This window comes from Mesocricetus auratus, unplaced genomic scaffold (genome assembly GCF_017639785.1).
Source record: "Mesocricetus auratus isolate SY011 unplaced genomic scaffold, BCM_Maur_2.0 Super-Scaffold_100014, whole genome shotgun sequence".
In the NCBI taxonomy this organism is placed as follows: Eukaryota; Metazoa; Chordata; class Mammalia; order Rodentia; family Cricetidae; genus Mesocricetus; species Mesocricetus auratus.
This window is the reverse complement of record NW_024429197.1, coordinates 71482058-71499982: the sequence shown is the minus strand read 5'-3', so window position 1 is coordinate 71499982 and position 17925 is coordinate 71482058. Positions and strand designations below refer to the sequence as shown.

Here is a 17925-nt window from a genome sequence, read left to right as displayed (position 1 = left end):
GTTTATAGCATGGAAGAAAATGCCTCTCCCTTTCATAGAGACCATTACCTTCCTATAGAGACTCAGAGATGTGGGGTGAAATCCCCTGCCCTTTAGTTACCATTTTCTGTCTATAAATTTCTAGTAGTTGCCATGTCTGCTGCATCATGGCAGGATATTGACAGGTCTTGTGTTGTGTAGGTCATGTGACGATCCTCATTCATAACTGCCGCCTGATAAAGAATGCTCTGAAGACAATGCTTCACCCCACTTCTTTGTCGGGTTTGTAGATTCTTTATGTCACTATTTCCCTGACATTCTTTGAGTCTTGGACCTCAGGACAGTTAAAAATAATGCCATTTATGATTGAGTATTCAGCAGTTCCTTATTTTCAGAACTCTGATCAGTTATGTGTTCTCCAGTTATTGCTGTCCACTGTAAAAAGTCTCCCTATCACTTTGCCTTAACTTAGAATTCTTTCCCTCTGTCCAATCTCAGGCTAATTATGTGTTGTTAATCTTAGTCATATTCCTACTTGATACTGCCTTCAGTCATGCAAAAAGTCCAGGAGTTCAAAGAATCAAACCCCTTCATTTGGAAATTTGACACCTCCTCCAAGAAATTGGAAGTCTCTTTATAAATTTTGTGTAAAGTACCCAAAATAATAGCAGGAACAAACGAATTCTTTTGTGTCTGAAAGAGTTATATAAATTTTGAATCTATGAAAGATGGATTAGTTGTTGTTTGGGTGTTTGGGTTCTTTGGATTGTTTTCAGGCTGTAAGTTAAGCCCCCAGCTTCTTGTACACTAGGCAAGTGTTCTATCACTGAGTTATCTGTCTCCCCAGTCGTTTCTTCATTTGTTTATTATGAGAGTCTCAGTAAGTAGCCAAAACAGGCCTTGAACGCACAACTGTCCTGCTACAGCCTGTGAAATGCTGAGATATCAAGAATATCTATCTGCTTTATATGGACTGGGTTATAACATAAACAATAAAAGTGATTTTCTTACTCCAAATAATTCTTATACAGTGACCCTTGCAGCTTGTATTATTAATGACCGAAAGAAACTGTTGCAATTTAGACTCCTAAACTGGCCTCAGACCCACTGACAGTCCTTGCAGAATGATTTGAAGGGCTCCAGACCCTGTGCTTTCATAAACTACTTGGGGATGCTCATGAATGATGAAATTCAAGAATTTTTCTTATCTTTTTTATCATTAGCTTTGGATATAGTCTGTCAACTTGGATTTGGGCACTTCTCTTTGAAATTGTAAAAGCTAGCTATCACATGAAAGATGAAATTTTGCTGGTGAAACTTGAACTAAATAAACCTACTGTTTTTACCGTAGGCTAAATTGGACTTAAGTTAGTAAATACACACTAGAGCAGCCCAAGTTTTTTTAGGTATTTAGATTCAGGTATTCCTTTAGTTTTGCTTGGTGGTTTCTTTTCTTTTTCAAAAAGACAGGGTTTTTCTCCGTGTAATAGTCCTGACAGTTTTGGAACTTGCTTTGTAGATCAGGCTGACCTCAAATTCACAGAGATCCACCTGCCTCTGTCTCCCAAGAGCTGGGATTAAAGGTGTGCATCACTGGGTGTTTTGAATTTTATTAGATGCACATGTGGTTTGGAGAAGCTGAGCTTACAAGGTAAGATAGACTAAGAGTGAGAACAAGCTTAAATGATTAGGGAAACAGTCAATAGACACCAAGATAACTGTTGAATTAAAACACGGGTTATTGTGGTTCACCTAGGTTCTGTCTTTTAATTACACAAAATAGCTAAAATATTGTAATAACATCTTTTATGTTTAGGAAGTTTCAGCTGCTTGCTATGTCATGTCATTAAAAGTATAAATATTCTGTTTCTTGACTAGGACCCTTCCCAAAATGATAACAAAGAATCACACTGTCTCCTACCCCACCACCTGGTGTGGAATAATCCCCTTGCAAACTGTAAAGATTTGATTTGTCACTCACAATTTTTTTTGGTTTTTTGATACAGGGTTTCTCTGTGGTTTTGGAGGCTGTTCTGGAACTAGCTCTTGTAGACCAGGCTGGCCTCGAACTCACAGAGATTCGCCTACTTCTGCCTCCTGAGTGCTGGGATTAAAGGCATGCGCCACCAACACCCGGCTTGTGACTCGCATTTTTAATAATGCTGATTGGCCAGTAGCCAAGCAGGTATATAGGCTGAGTGACCAAACTAAGGATGAGGGGAAGGAGACGGGTGGAACCAGGAGTAGTCAGCAGGAGATGAACGTGCCCTGCTAATAAAAGTACCACCTTGATGCAGAGCATAAATAAGGAATATGAGTTAAATTAAGTGTAAGCTTTAATTAGCAATAAACTTGAGCTATTGGCCAAGCATTTGTAAATAATATGAAGCCTCTGTGTTTTAGTTATTTGGGACTGGGCGGTCAAGACAAGAAATGTCCCCCTACAACTATCCTAGTCTCTTCCCACCCCACACTCCAGCTACACCTAACCACTAGTCATGAACCAGAAGATGGCACACTTTTTTGTCACTTTTCCATCACATATGATATTGCAATCTTCCTTTCTTTCATTCTACTTTTGATCAAGTAAAACTTGTCCTTTAAGACTCACGACAATTGGAAATTTCTCTGAAAATCATTCTCTTAGTTTTCAGAACTAAAAGCCCCTACTGTACCTTGGATCATACATTTGCTGTATTTACCATTCTATTGAATTATTTGTCTTCCACCTCCACTGAGTCTGAGTTCTTTACTTTTTGTCAAGAAATGTTTAAATGTTCAGCGTACGAGCAAGTATTGAGGGGTGTATGGCAGATTCTGAGGGCTAGAAGCTCCTTGAATGGCTAAGCTGCATGATCCTAGCAGAACTGCTCAGTCGTCAGTGCAACAGCTTGTGCTGACATTGTTCTAAACTATCTCCAGACCATTTGTCCTTCCTGTCGCTGAGCTGATAGCAATTGTAAAAGTGATGAATAGCAGACCAATTATGAACAATAGGAAACATCAGTTATAACTCCAGGGAGAAGACATAGCCATATCAGTAGCCTCATCCATCTAACTGTGAGTCATCTTCCCAAGGCATCTTGCCCTGTGACCTTGAACTGCCAAAGGCTTCTTAGTTTTGGACAGATCTGAGCTCCTACTCTCAAAGTGTCTTCTACAAGGCGTTGTCCCTGGCCCACTCAGTCCTGGAAAGGGAACATAGGATGGAACACATATATTTTTCCTAAGGAAGCCACTAACCCCACCCAACAGACAATACCCATCTTCTAAAACTTTCTATCATCTGACAGATAGTAACATCTCCCTTGCGGTAAGAACATCTGGGGATGAGAGGCGGATGGAAAGGCTTCAAGGGGATGATTTCTCTAACACTGTAGAATTTACGTAGCTAAATGTTAGCTGAAGTCAATGGCAATTTTTTCTTCTGTGGCCATTGGTGACCTCATTTTCCAGTACTCTGAGATGATCCTGCAGGAAGTATCCAAGAGAAGAAGATTCCTTTGTTGGTGGATATATCATAGATGAGACTATAAGTGGGAGATGAGGTATTAAGAGAAAATTCAGTGCACAGGAAGGGGTATGCATAATCTAGACCAGTGGGTCTCAATCTGTGGGTTGTGATCACTTTGCGTGCAAAATGACCCTTTAGTGGGAGTCACATATCAAATATCATGAATATAAGACATTTATATTACAATTCATAACAGTAGCAAAATTGCAGTTATGAAGTAGCAATGAAAATAATTGTATGGTTGAGTGTCACCACAACATGAGGAACTGTATTAAAGGATTGAAAAATTAGGAAGGTCTAGACCTGTACTAAGCCTACTACTTTGGAATTTGAAAGGAAGGTTTGCAAATTAATGAAAAAGTTATGAATAGAGAAACTCTTTTTTATTTCTTGGGCAACACTTGGGCTTAAAACAAGGGCATCATGCAAAGGAGGCAAGTGCTCTACCATAGAGCCACACTCCAGACTTTTAATGAGCAAGAATCTTATAAGATTTATTACAAATACATTTCATTCAAGACAATTTGAAAACCCAGAATGAATAAAATGTAATGCATACTTGGTGGACAGACGAATATAGGAGTCGAGAGTATGGGTACTGGAACAAGACTCTTGGTTCAAATATTGACACAAGTAGCTTCATCTCATTGCACACGGAAGCACTTTGCTTTCAACACATTTAAATGTGTATACATTTCTTTGATTTTTTGAGATGGGGTTTCTCTGTGTAGCTTTGTAACTTGTCTCAGTACTTACTCTGTAGACCAGGCTGGCCTTAAGCTCACAAAGATCCGCCTGCCTCTGTCTCCAGAATGCTGGGATTAAAGGCGCGTGCCACCGCTGCCCAACAAAATGTACATATTCATCTCTAACTCTGTAAGGACCACTGTATCATTCATAAAATGCCTTAAAATAATGCCAGGCCTATTCACTTTTCTTCTCATAGACATATGCTTGATAATTTAATAACTACTGCCTATGTCTTAAATAGGAACAGTCTACAGATCAAAGTATATTAGTAAATAGAGGAATAAAAGCAGCTAGGCACATATATAAGCAATTATAGACACATCTCTATTCACCTAGAATTATCTTAGTATTTTAATTCTATTTATTTTCTATTGGAAAATGTCAATGGAAACAACCTCTACAGAATGAGTTTCTTGTGTCTATGAGCCGACTATTCGTTTGTTGTTAAAATAAGTGAATGTTGTGAAGGTAAAGAAATTGCTATTTATTGTATGTACTCTGCTCTAGATGCTTTGATCAGAGGCAAGAGCTCAAGATGACAAGAGGGCAAAAACAAATAATAAGAGGGGGGGATACGAAGAATGTAAAGAACGAGGAATGAAGCTGCAACTGATTTACATCAAGTATTTAATGTACAAGGAATTTGCTAAATGCTTCCTAACATAATCTTATTTAGTCTAACAACTCTGTGAGTTAAATACCATTATCATAGCATTCCTGTTCAGATTTTGAGGAATGAAATTATATCCCCGCAGTGTGTGGCAAAACAGAATTCTGACTTAGATCTCATTTGTGTACTGCATTTTCTTCATGCTCACCATAATATGTAGGAGCCCTGTGTGATCTTTATCTTCCAAAAGAGATGAGGCCATGGAGTTTTAACGTATTGTCACATATGCAATGCAATCCAGCATAGAAGTAAGAAGTCACAATTGGAACATAGATCTATCTGACTCCAAAGCCAAGATGCTTTCAATGACATGTTACTAAGCCTCTAAAACTCTAAAATGTGTGTCTATCTTAGATGTAGCTAACACCACATTGAATATATTAAAAATAAGAAAATGATCCTATCTACATTTACACTGTTGCTCTACACCATTATATATCTAGCTCCAGTTCCATTCAAACTAGGTACAAGTGCATTTAGGATACAATGGCCAGGGAAGCCCTGGAGTGAGGAGTAAGCATCTTTAATAACACTATTTTCCCATGGTAACAACTATGTTTCTACCATTGGTCTCCTATCTATTTTTCATGTTTTTTATTTTAAAACAATCTTTTTTCATTTTAAATACCAATCCCAATTCCCACTCCCTCCCCTCCTCCAGCTCTCCCCACCTTCCCCTCACTCCACCCCATCCACTCCTTAGAGAGTGTAAGGCTTCCCATGGGGAGTCAATGAAGTCTGGCACATCTCTTTGAGGCAGGAGCAATGTCCTCCCACCTATGAGCAAGGTATCCTCAAAAGAGAATGGAATCTAAAAAGTCAGTTCAAGCACTAGGTATTAATCCTGGTCCCACTGCCAATGGCCCCATGGACTGCCCAAGCCATACAACTGTCACCCACATTCAGAGAACCTAGTTTGGTCCTATGCAGGTTCCCCTGCTGTCAGTCCAGAGTCAGTGAGCTCCCACTAACTCAGGTCAGCTGTTTTTGTAGGTATCCCCAGAACAGTCTTGAACCTTTTGTTCATATTATTGCTTCTTCCTGACTTCCACTGGACTCTGGGAGCTTGGTCCAGTGCTTGTACCCTCTTCAGCGATGCTTAGGGTCTTAGCTGGGCTCACCCGTGTGGATTCCTGGGAATTTCCTTAGCTCCATAATGACTCCCTCAATCAAGATATCTCTTTCCTTGCTCTCCCTCTCAGTCCTTCCCCCATCTTGACCATCTCCTTCTTCATGTTCTTCTCCCCCCTCCCCCCTCCTTCCCTTCTCCCTCCTCTTCTTCTCCCCCCCCCCCAGCTCCCATTTTTCTCAGGAGATCTTGTCTATTTGCCCTGTATGTCTCTCTTAGGGTTCTCCTTGTTACCTAGCTTCTCTGGGGCCTTTCCCTGTAATCAGATTGATGACTACCTGAACTATCATCCAAGAGCCCATCTAATTTTTTTAAAGACAGCAAATTATGAAAAACAAGATTCAGATTAGAGCAAGCTTCCATTATTGTCAAGGCATCTGATATTTTTTAAAGAGAATCAATAATAATTTCTTTAGTTGTTCAGAGAAATTAGTCAAATTATAGTAAGAAAAGTTGAAGCAACAAGTCAAAAACTATTCTGAACATAGATGTATGCCTGCTAAAAGAGTGAAGAAGTATAATTGGAGCTGGAGAATCAGAGGTCTCTGCTGAGTTTTTTTGATGAAAGTGTCAGTTGGATGGTGGACAAACCTTGACTTCTAATAGGCTGAGAAGTAACTGAGATGTGAGAGGTAAGGAAGAGCATAGTAACAGGAGGGATTCCATATTTAATAAAGAGCATTTGCCAGCAAAGAAATTTGTCCATGACAAGGTATAGTAGAAGGACCCAGTAATGACAGAGGCCCTTAACATTACACGTGTGGTCAAAGATAGAACAAAAGCAGGAGGATATGCTAACAGGCTTTGAGGCAGATGAATTTTCCTCCTGGGCTTCAGTTTTCTTAACTCAGTTAAAAGTTATATTTTAAATCTTTACTAGGCTTATGGTCATAAAAGTTGTGACACTGAACAAACCCAAAACCTAAAAGAAATATTTATCCTATTTTGGGTAATCCTATGAAAGTGGGGAGGAAGGATTGCAGGAGCCATTGGGTCACAAGAAAACCTACAGACTCAGCTAACCTGGGGCATAGAGGCTCACAGAAACTGAACAGACAACCAGGACACCTTTAGAGGACTGACTGGCCTCTGCACATGTGTTACAGTTGTGTAACTTGTTCTTCTCCAAACAGGGGAGCAGGGGCTGTCTCTGAATCTGTTGCCTGTTTCTGGGACTGTTTCCTCCCTCTGGATTGCCTAGTCCAGTCTTTCATAGGAGGGGAGGTGCTTAGTCTCACTGTAATTTGGTGTATCAAGGCTAGATGATATCCATCAGAGGCACACCTTTTTCTGAAAAGAAACAGAGGGGTAGTAGTGGATGGGTGTGGGTGAGTGGAGGGACTGATAGAAGAGGAGAGAGGGGAAATGGCAGTCGGGTAGAAATTAAACAAAAAGATTTATCTTTGACAATGAAGGGCAGTAACAGAATATCTGTGTGTCTTAACTCTTCATAACTGACATATAAAACATTAAGGACTTAGAAGCTGAATAACTTCTTTTAGGAACTAGTGTGATTGACTGGCAGAAAATTATGTAACCTGTAGTTTCAATAATGGCTCCCAAATTAATGTTGAAAATTGATCCCAATAAAACAGTATTAAGAGATACACTCTGCTGGGCAAGGTGGATCATACCTGTCAAATCCAGTACTCAGGAGATTGAGGCAGGAGGATCATGAGTTTGAAGTCATCCTGGGTTACACAGTGAAATCATGTCTTTGTGACAACAAAGGGGCATGGTTTGGTAGGTAATTGAGATATGAGGCAACTGCCATTGTGAATAGGGTTCTCTCCCTTATGATGGAGCTTGAGGTGGAAAGAAATGCTTTCTTCAGCTCCAGCTATCACAGTGTCTCAATGTTCATTCCTTCTAGAGAAACAGCAGGCCTGCCATCTTAGAAACAGACAGTAGCCCTTGGTAGTCATCAATTCTTCTGGAAGCTTGTTTTTGGATTTCCTAACCATCAGAACCACAAGAAGATGAATTTCTGTTCTCAATAAAGTATCCAGTCTCCATTAATTTATTATAGCAGCACAAGGTAAGTAGTACACTAAGTAGTAGTAAACTAAGGTGAGTTCAAAGAAAAACTTGAACTTGCATAATTAAAAACTGCTCAAGAACCAAGAATGAATACCAGACAAAAAGAAAATCCAGCTGAGACCTAAGATGGGGACACACATCTGAGCACAATCCATTAGAAGCAGGAGAGATGGCTAAGCTATTGATCTTCTTCTGCATGTTTCTTCTACTAGGCATTGTCCATGGATTACTAACTACTCTGCAAGACAATTGTCAAAAGCGGGTATTTCAAAACCCATTTTACTATAATGAAACAAGGGCTTTAAAATGCATACATCTAAACATGCTGACACACAGACATTTTGTGAGAAAACTTACATGTGAGCTCTCATTTTCCTTGTTCAAACACATAAGCTCTATTAAGTAAATAGCTAAAGTGTGTAACGTTGAGTAATGATTTGCATCTAATGAGAAACATCAAGGACAGTAGCTATTTCCATTTGGTTTTTGGTTTTTGTTTTGTTTTGTTTTCTGAGACAGTGTCTCACTGTGTGATTCCTGCTGTCCTGGAACTCTCTCTGTATACCAGGCTAGCCTCAAACTCCCAGCTATCCACCTGCCTCTGCCTTCCAAAAGATAATGTTAAAACAGTTTGCCATTACCTCTGGCTAAGGACAGTAAACGTACAGGGATACTTTTAGTGATTGAGGGATGGCTACTGGGGACCACTGACAACCAGAGCCATTACCGGTGATATTTAGTCATAACTTCCTTCAGGGGAGGACAGCAAGGAATCCGTCAATAGGGATGGATTGATCTGGATGCCATAAAAATATATGAAAATACAGAGACTGAAAGGACCAAGAGGGAAAGGAGAAAGGGTAAAATGCAAGACAAGTATCACCTTGTTCTTACTTAGTGTTTATTACATGATGCACAAGGTTCAACATGCTATTATTCAACTCACTTAGTGCAATAACCTCAGAAATTAGGATTCATGTCATATCTGAGACAAGTAGGACTCAGATGCCTTCCAAAAGTTACACTGAAGACAGGGAACAAAAGGGCTTGATGACATATTCATCCTTGTCAAAGGCAGACCTTCACTTACACACAAAGTTCCAATTCTTCTGTTCAGTCAATAGATCTAGAGGTGGACTAGTACTGCTTTTGCTGAGATACCGTAAACAAACTGTAAACGTCAAAACAAACACAAGTGTGGTCAACTCTCTAGATTTACAATAGAATTACTAGAAACAAAAGGTCAGGAGAACATATTAAACAGCACAATGGAATTGAAATCAAACTAATCCAAGCTATGGAGATATCTAAAGGACAAATAATTGAGTTTTATCTTCAGATATTGACAGAAAGAGAAAGAGAGCATGCTATAGAGTAGAAGAGAGCCTCATAAAAGTCAGCCAGAACATTTGATGTTGGTTTCATTTATGTCTCAGTTTGAACAAATAATCTGGAAACAAAAATATAAGACAGTCTGTTAACCCTGGACAACACCTGAATCTGACTATGTGAGGAAATTACTGTTAATTGGGGATGCTTGGTAGTGATGTTAAGGTGATTTTATGTTTATCATTTACAGATATGGACTTTAACATTTGCCCAAAATGTCACCTAATGAATGAGGATATTTTTTTCAAAATAGATAAAAGGGCTAAAGAGGCACGCTTCGGATGAGCTGTTCAATGATGAAATTCAGTAACAGGTAAATGGAAACCCACTGTGATATTGTGTTTATATCCATTATGATATCCTGAACAAGATTAACTTTAAGGTGACAGAAGATTCTGGAATTTGACAGTGTTCCCCAAAAGTGATATAATGTATAGACAAAACCGAACAAGAACAATACCTCAAGGTGCAAGGAACAGCTACATTCCTCATGTCCTTCCTCTCAGCTCAGGGTATAATTTATAGCCTAAAATTCTATTTGCTCGAAGGTGCCAGGGAATCAGTGACTGTTGACAAGAAAGACCCTATATAGAATAGCAATTTGTATAACTGGTGTCTTCAAATGCACATGCCTGACACAATGTGAGGTACATCTGGAATCAATTTTTCTTCTTCCTCTTAGATTAGAGATAAATCTAAACAGAGAGTTGGATTGTTATTTAATTCTCTTTGGGTCGTTGGCACACTACTGACTCAAGTTGTCCAATGACCCAAGAAGAGCCCCCTGGATGAAGAGGGCTAAACTCCAGCAGGGATGGGGCCTACAGTTTGCTCTGTTTCTGAAAGTTCACACTTCTCTGGCTGGGGAAGTCTCCTCATGGCACCCTCAGATAAATGATGGTGCTGTGGTAAAAGAGTTGCTGTAGAATAGCTGGAAAGTGGATTCTTGTTCTGGCTCTGGCATTTGCTTGGACCTCAAGGAATGGTTGTCATATGCTTTTAGCCTAAGTAGCTTTTTCTATAAAATGAAGATAAACGTAAAACACTATTGAGATAATTGAGGTAGTTTGGGTAGTGAAAGTACACTGTGGACACACTACTGCAAATTGCTGACATTTAATAATCTTCATTTATTTGTTCTCATTTAAATATATTTATTGTGTTTCTACTATGTATCATACACTATATTGTATATAAACCACTGGTAAAATATAGTTGGTTCTGTCTCTGACCTCTTGAAGTCATCTCCCAAATGTATAGGAAAATATTTTAACTAAGTGGCAGGCAAAGTATCCTTTTATGGGGAGAAGAGAGTTCTCAGAGAGAGCACTGAAAAAATTCAAAAACTGAGTTTGGTCAATCATAAGCTCCATGTTGTAGAAAAGAATAAAAATTATAGATATTGGGTATGGTGGTACTTGCCTTTACTTCCAGCATGTGTGAGGCAGAAGCAGGTGAATCTATGAGTTTGAGATCAACCTGGTCTACATATGAATTTACAAGCCAGTTGGGATCACCCTATTGAGACTGTATCAAGCAGCAGCAACAACAATGACCACATACACACATACACACACACACACACACACACACACACACACACACCTAGGGATAGAGAGATGGTTGAGTAAATATGAGTGCTTCCTCCTGGGAAAGCAAAGACCTGAGTTCAAATTTCCAGGACTCAGGGAAAAGCCAGGCATCTTTTTGTTCATGGCAGTAACCTCATCACAGGAGGATGGAGATAGGGAAATCCCAGAAGCTTGTTGGCCAGCCAACCTAACCAAAATGGTAGGCTTCAGGTCACAAAATTTGTCTCAAAAAAGGAAAATGATTCAGGAAATCACCAGACACCTGGACATCCTACTCTGCTATGACATGCATATGAGAGGCGGGAAGGGAGGAAGGGAGGGAGGGAGGGAGGGAGAATTAAATGCCTACATAATCTTGTCTGTTCCTGAATCCACCTACTCTCTCTTTCTTTCTTCCTTCCTTTCTTTCTTTCTCACTCTCCCTTCCTTTCTTTCTTCCTTCATTCATTCTCTATTTCCCAAAAGCTTTATGTGATCATAAATAATACAATGTATAGGAAGAAACACAGATAGCAGCGAAACAATCACAAACAAACAAATAAAATCAAGAGCTACTAACTGTGATAACTGCTATAGAAGAACAAGACAGAGACGAGAAAAATAAATGGACAAGCAGGAGGGTAGATTCAGCAAATAAAAAGTCTTGGCCAACTGACGAGTGAGCAAAACTAAGAGTATGAGTTGGGAAGGCAGGCATATGTATCTTCAAAGGAATAGCATATGCAGAATCTTTTTGTATTGATAAATCAAAGTGTTTTCAGGAAATGGAAGATAATTGTTATGACTGGAGGACAGAACAAGGCAACAAGGAAGGGGTAAGTGTAGGAATAACCAGCCCCATAGCCCCTCATAGGTCGTGTTGATGACTTTGGTCTTGACCAGAAAAGCAAATGGAAATTAATAAGGGATGTAAACAGGAAACTGTGTGTGAGATATTTAGTATTGAAAATATCAATTTTCCTACACAAACAAAAAGGATGTACTTAAGGGGACAGAATCATTGCTAGCTAAATAGCAGAGAGAAGACTCGGTTCAGGCTGAATAAAATGGACACGTTTGGGAAGTCCTTTAAAAGAAGGCAAATCTACAGGATCTGTTAATGGGTTACTGGTGGGTAGTGATGCAGAAGCTAGAAAGGAACAATGTGGATGACAGATGCTCCTTTGGCTTCAGGATAATGGAAGACGAGATGGAAAGCACCATGAGAAGACAGATGAGGCCTCACATGGCAGACAAAGCACAGAGGTCTGCCGGGGATACAAATGGGAGAAGCTGAGTAACTGGAGTGAGCCAGGGTGAAGAACCATGATTCAAGGCAGACAGATTTGTGGTTCACTTTTCCCGAATCTGGCCAATAAGTAAAGAAGAGATGGTGGCTGAAAAACGGTAAACAGAAAGAGGTGATTATGTCTTTAGAACATGTAAGGCAGCCATTTATTACACTTTATTGTATAATCTGGAAGGAAACAGTTAGCAAAATAAGAAGCAGCCAGGTGCTAAGGATAAATCCTGACTCTACCAGCTAGGATCAGCAATGAATCTTCTCACTGCTTATATTTTCATGCGGGGAAAAGAAAGACACTGGGGATAAGCACATGTGAAGCTGAGGTGAGGGTTCTGCGAGCTAAGTGCATCCTGGCCTGGCTGCAGTGCCCAGTAAATGTTATTGCTGAAGTACAGGGAAGAGACAGCTCGTTGTTCTACTCATGACTCTTAATAATGAAATCCAATGCCCCGTCAAATTGCTCTACTCTCTGACATGCAAACGAGTTTTCATTTGGTAACACTTTTTGTCCTGTATGGGTTTTTTTTTAATTTGGTAGTCTTCTAGTCCTGTGAAAGAACTTCGTTTTCCAGTTTTGTAAGTAGGCAAGCCAAACATTAAGTTCCTTTTTTGTAATTGACCATGTGTGTTGAGTAATATGTGATTACTTTCCTCCTGTCCTTTGATTTTCCCTGCTGCCAAGGACTTCCTGACAGGCTGACTCTTAGCCAGCTCACCTCCTTCTCAGAATCTGAGATGGACAAGAAGTGGCCCATAATAGCAGGGAAAATTTAAGCTATTTGTAAGACGCATTTGACTTCCTTAATCTGTAAACAAAGAATTCTTTGTATGAATTTCAAAATGGCAAAAATGTATGAAGCAAAGTTTTGGTCCAAGAATGTCAAGTGTATTGTTAGAATGAATCTGGGAAACTCAGAGAAAGACAGGTTCTCAGCTCTTAGAGAAACACAATTGGTTAAAGAGGCCATGAATTTGCATTTTCATGACTATATTCCATATCTTTTCAGTGATTCTGAAACTTTTTGAGATACTTGAGACCCAGAACTCTATATTCAACTACACATATACATCTCTCCTATTCATACTCTTTCTATCTACCTTCTCATATTATTTATTAAACTGCTCATTTTCTTTTCCTTGTACATATTCTGGAAGAAATAAAGCTTCCATATGAAGGAGATGTATGTCAACTTTGCTCTCTGATATATCCCAAGTGCTTGAAACAATATTTAACTCCTAAGAGATCCTTAGTCAATATTTACTAAATTATTTGAACTCAGTTCCCACTCTCCCCAAACATCACAAAAAATAGACTACTGCTATAGTTCTCCCATTTAACTGATCCACTTATTTGAACAGTTTAACATTTGAAGGAAGAACAGTCAGGGAAGTTGCTGATGCCATGGATTTCTTTCCTAGGAAAAACAATAATAAAAATGCATAATTCTGGGCTAGGAAGATAGCTCAGCTGGTAAAGTGCTTGCCTTGCACACATGAGTTTGATCACTAGAATCCATGTTTAAAAAGAATCCAGGCATGGTGATGTGCATATAATTCTAGATCTGGGAAGGCAGAAACAGATGGATCCCCAGGGCTCACTAGCCAGCCAACCTAGCCTACTTGTGGAGTTCCAGACCAGAGAGAGGCCCTGTGTCAAAAGCAAAACAGTAGAGTGTTGAGGAATGACACTCGAGGTTATTTTCTGACCTCTACAAGGACACATAAACATTCATACATATATACCTCCACAGACACTTACAGCCCTACACACATGAAAACACACACACACACACACACACACACACACATGAACTTTCTGCGGATGATGATCCAAAAACATTTTAAAGCAAAGATAAAGAAATCTCACATTAATAGCACTGCTCAAAAAGTAGTTCTGGCCTTTGAAATTCATGTCCAATATTGCTGTAGTGTTTAGCCGAAACTTCACATCTAGTGACACCTTTGCATTGACCCAAATCTTAAACTACTCCATACAGCTTTCAGACCCAGTATTCTTTAACACAGCGTTCAAACTTACTCAGAACTCATCCATATAACCCCTTTACTGTTTTCCCATTTTGAGTAGACAGCTTTCCACATTTAAATAGTAAATTTTAGTTATAGTTGCCTCCATTTTCTCTGCCACTGGAACCCTTCTTATCAACAAGCCCCCTCACTCTATCCTTGGTCTTTTACAAGTATTCCAAGAGTGACTTATTACATATGCAAATTTTAGACTCAGGAAACTTGCCTTTACATTCTTAACTTTCTTTTCAATTTTGATTATATTTTTTTAAATATTGTGTAGCTCTGTGTGTCTTTGTGTGACTATATGCATGGGCGTTCTAGTTCCTGTGAAATCTTTATGAAGACTCTGAGGACCAAACTCAGGTCTCCTGTAAGAGCACTACATACTCAAAACTGTTGAGCTATCTCTACAGCCCCAAACCTTAACTTTCAATTAGCCATCTTGAGTTTCAGTACTCACCCTTCAATTCAATAGCTTTATGACCACAGAAAATTTATTTAGCTCTAAAGCTCAGGATTTTGAATTTTCAATTTATGAAATTAACATAATAGTGCATTCTTTAAACATGCTGTAGGGAAAAAGAGTAAGGAAGCATGTTAATACACATAACATAATTTTTGAAGTATTAGGCACACATTTGGAGTTAATTATTATCAATATTTCTACCCTGTATGTGTGTCACATACTGTTTTATTACATTTGTTTGTGTGTGTGTGTGGCTGGGCACACATTTCCAACAGCACAAGTGTGGAAGTCAGAGGACAACTTTTCAAAGTCAGCTCTCTCCTTCCATCATGTGGGTCTCAAGCATTAAACTTGAGTCATCAGACTTAATGACAAGTGCCTCTACCCACTGATTCATTGACATACTTCTCTCCCCTTCCTTCCAGTGTCTTTTAATATATATAATGGCTTTGTAAACACTTTATGTTAAGGGCTAGAAGGGGATGTGTGTGTGTGTGTGTGTGTGTGTGTGTGCTTAACTCTGTCACTGTAGCAAGAAAACAACAACAGATACTAGTATATTGATAGAAACATTGTTTGCAAAATCGGGCAACAGGCTGAATTTGGCACATAGGAGGGACATCATCTTCTACTCCTGCTCGTTTGGCATAATATAGACCTTAATATAGACTTCTCTGAGTTTCAGTATCCTTATCTGTTAAGCTGGAGAAATTTCCCTGACAAGTTGAAGCCCAGTACCTAGAACTGGTATGCAGATGACTGAGTTGAGGGTTTATGTTGAGGACTGTAGGGTCTATGTAAGATATCAGGAACCATTTAAGATACTGGATCAATGTAAATGTCTAACACTATATATGTGTGTGTGTATTTACATATGTATTATATGTGTAACATATATATGTATATATATAATACATTATTAACTTCATTATCAATAGAACTACCTCAAGCAGTTTGCTATTTGTACTACTTGCCTCTATGTACCTTCAGTTTTCCAGAATATTTTTCTGATCCACCCACTCAAAATGTCTCACTGTCTTCTAATGCATTTGGAATGCTTATTTCATTATTTAAAAATAAGTCATGCATTAATATAGCATGTGCAAGTAATTATAACTGCTTATGTGTCTCCTGCTTAATCCACTAGACTGTGAGATCCTTGAAGTCACAGTCTACATCCTAATGCTTTCTGTGTTACATTTCTTAGCACAGTATCTGGCACATAGTACATTACACAAGAACACAATAATAACAAGGTTGTGGTGATGATGGCACTGTGACTGAGACAGTGGTAATGGCTATGGTTATGTTAAGAGTGATGTTGGTAGTGGTACAGTTGATGGTGGTGCTGGTACCCGTCCTAAAGCCAGCGGTGATACAGATCACGATAGAAGTAATTATAGTGGTGTTGATGGGTGGAGATGGGTGTGATAGTGATACTGATGTTGATGACAATATGGGTGATGGTGGTAATACATTGGTCCTTGTTATGGTGGTAATTGCGGTTGACTTATTGTTGCATTCATTGCTGTGATGATGGCAGTAGTGATGTTGTGTGATCACTGCTGTGGTGATGGTAATGGTGGAGGTGCTAACAGTAATGATTGCTATGTTTTGAGGATGGCAGCGGTGGCAGTTAGTGATGAAGTGGTTGTGGTCACTCTTTTGGTGATAGCGACTGTGACATCATTGACGGTGAAGGTGGAAGTCAGAGTAAAGTAACTGTGGCGATGACAGCAGTCGTAATTGTTGCAGAGATGGTGGTAGTTGTGGTACATCACCCATGTGGTAGAAGACACATTATTGATTTCTTTTTAAAAGTTAATAATAGTTTTCTCCTCAGTTTAAGCCAAGAAATGGGATGAAGCCACAATGAGAGATGCACTCTCACCCTGGACTCTTGTGGGAGGTTCTAGGCCCTGTCCTGGATGAAATGACAGACTATGGACACCCCCATGGAAGAACTAAAAGAGGGGGTATTGGGTGGGTAGTGGGAGGGGGTGGGAGGAAGGGAGGGAAAGGGAGAGGGACGTGAGATTGACATGTGAAGAAACCTTGTTTCTAATTTGAATTTAAATTTAATAAAAGTTTTTAATAAATAAAAAAAGAAATGGGATGAAGCAAGTAAGTACCATTGGCAGAGAATAAAGACCTGCAGGAAGGGTCAAAGAACCACAAAGAGACCAAAATTACATGTGATTTTTCCTAAGGCAACTTGAAAACAAAAAATGCTCACAGGACTGCAAGTGAATCATCAAATCTTAAGTATTTTACAGGCTTCAAATTCCAGTGATGGTTTCTTAATTATTCTACATGAAACCTCTGAGGGTCAGGTTTTCCACACCCACTTTGCAGATGAGGAAACTGAGTTTTAGAGAAATAAAGATATCTTTGAAATCAGATGTCTTGCCCACTTTGAAGTCAGACTTGGCTGTACAACCCAGGTAAAGTTATTCTTCATGTCTATGCCTTGGTTTTTACTAGTTGCAAAATAAGGAGGTTGGCCTATAAGATGAACAGGATAAGATTTTAATACATCTTAGCTAGTAAATGGGGTTCAGTTGGGATGGGGTACAAGATAATCACATCTTTCTCTTCCTGTTACTAAATCTGAGAAGTAAAACTGGCACTGCCTCTGTGTGGGAAGTAAGTTGTTGGTGATTAGATTTTTCTTTCAACCTCCAACAATTCGTTTATATTTGGTTTCAAAATTAGTATGTGTTGGTTCCAAATTTCTCTGTTGCTTCAAAATGTCTAACTGTATGTCATTTGTCATTTGTCATTCTACTACGGGTAAGGTAGCATTTCATTTTGGTTCTGATTTTCATTTCTCTAATGATTGATGATATTCAGCTTCTATTACTATTCACCAGTCTTTTGGGGTGAATAGTTATATTTTGAAATATTTTGCTTTTTAATTTCTTGATTATTCATTTTATTCTGCTGCTTGTCATTTTGAGCCATAAAAATCATCACAGTATTGAGTAAATAGCAATAGATAACACAAGCTACTCTCTTAAAACGTCTTAGAGGAGACCGTGATATTGATATACTCTAATTGACTATGCGGAGAAAAATCATTA

General features: G+C 39.0%; 1 protein-coding gene and 1 long non-coding RNA gene across 5 annotated transcripts in view; one reads left to right on the top strand and one right to left on the bottom strand.

Moving 5' to 3' along the window:
• Positions 1-17925, bottom strand: part of Astn2 (astrotactin 2) — a 972600-nt gene that overhangs the window by 172212 nt on the left and 782463 nt on the right. The window lies entirely within an intron of this gene.
• On the top strand, positions 7841-12457 carry LOC121144045. The gene is made up of 3 exons (XR_005881389.1): positions 7841-8080; positions 9662-9784; positions 12237-12457. It is a non-coding gene; the product is annotated as an uncharacterized LOC121144045 (long non-coding RNA).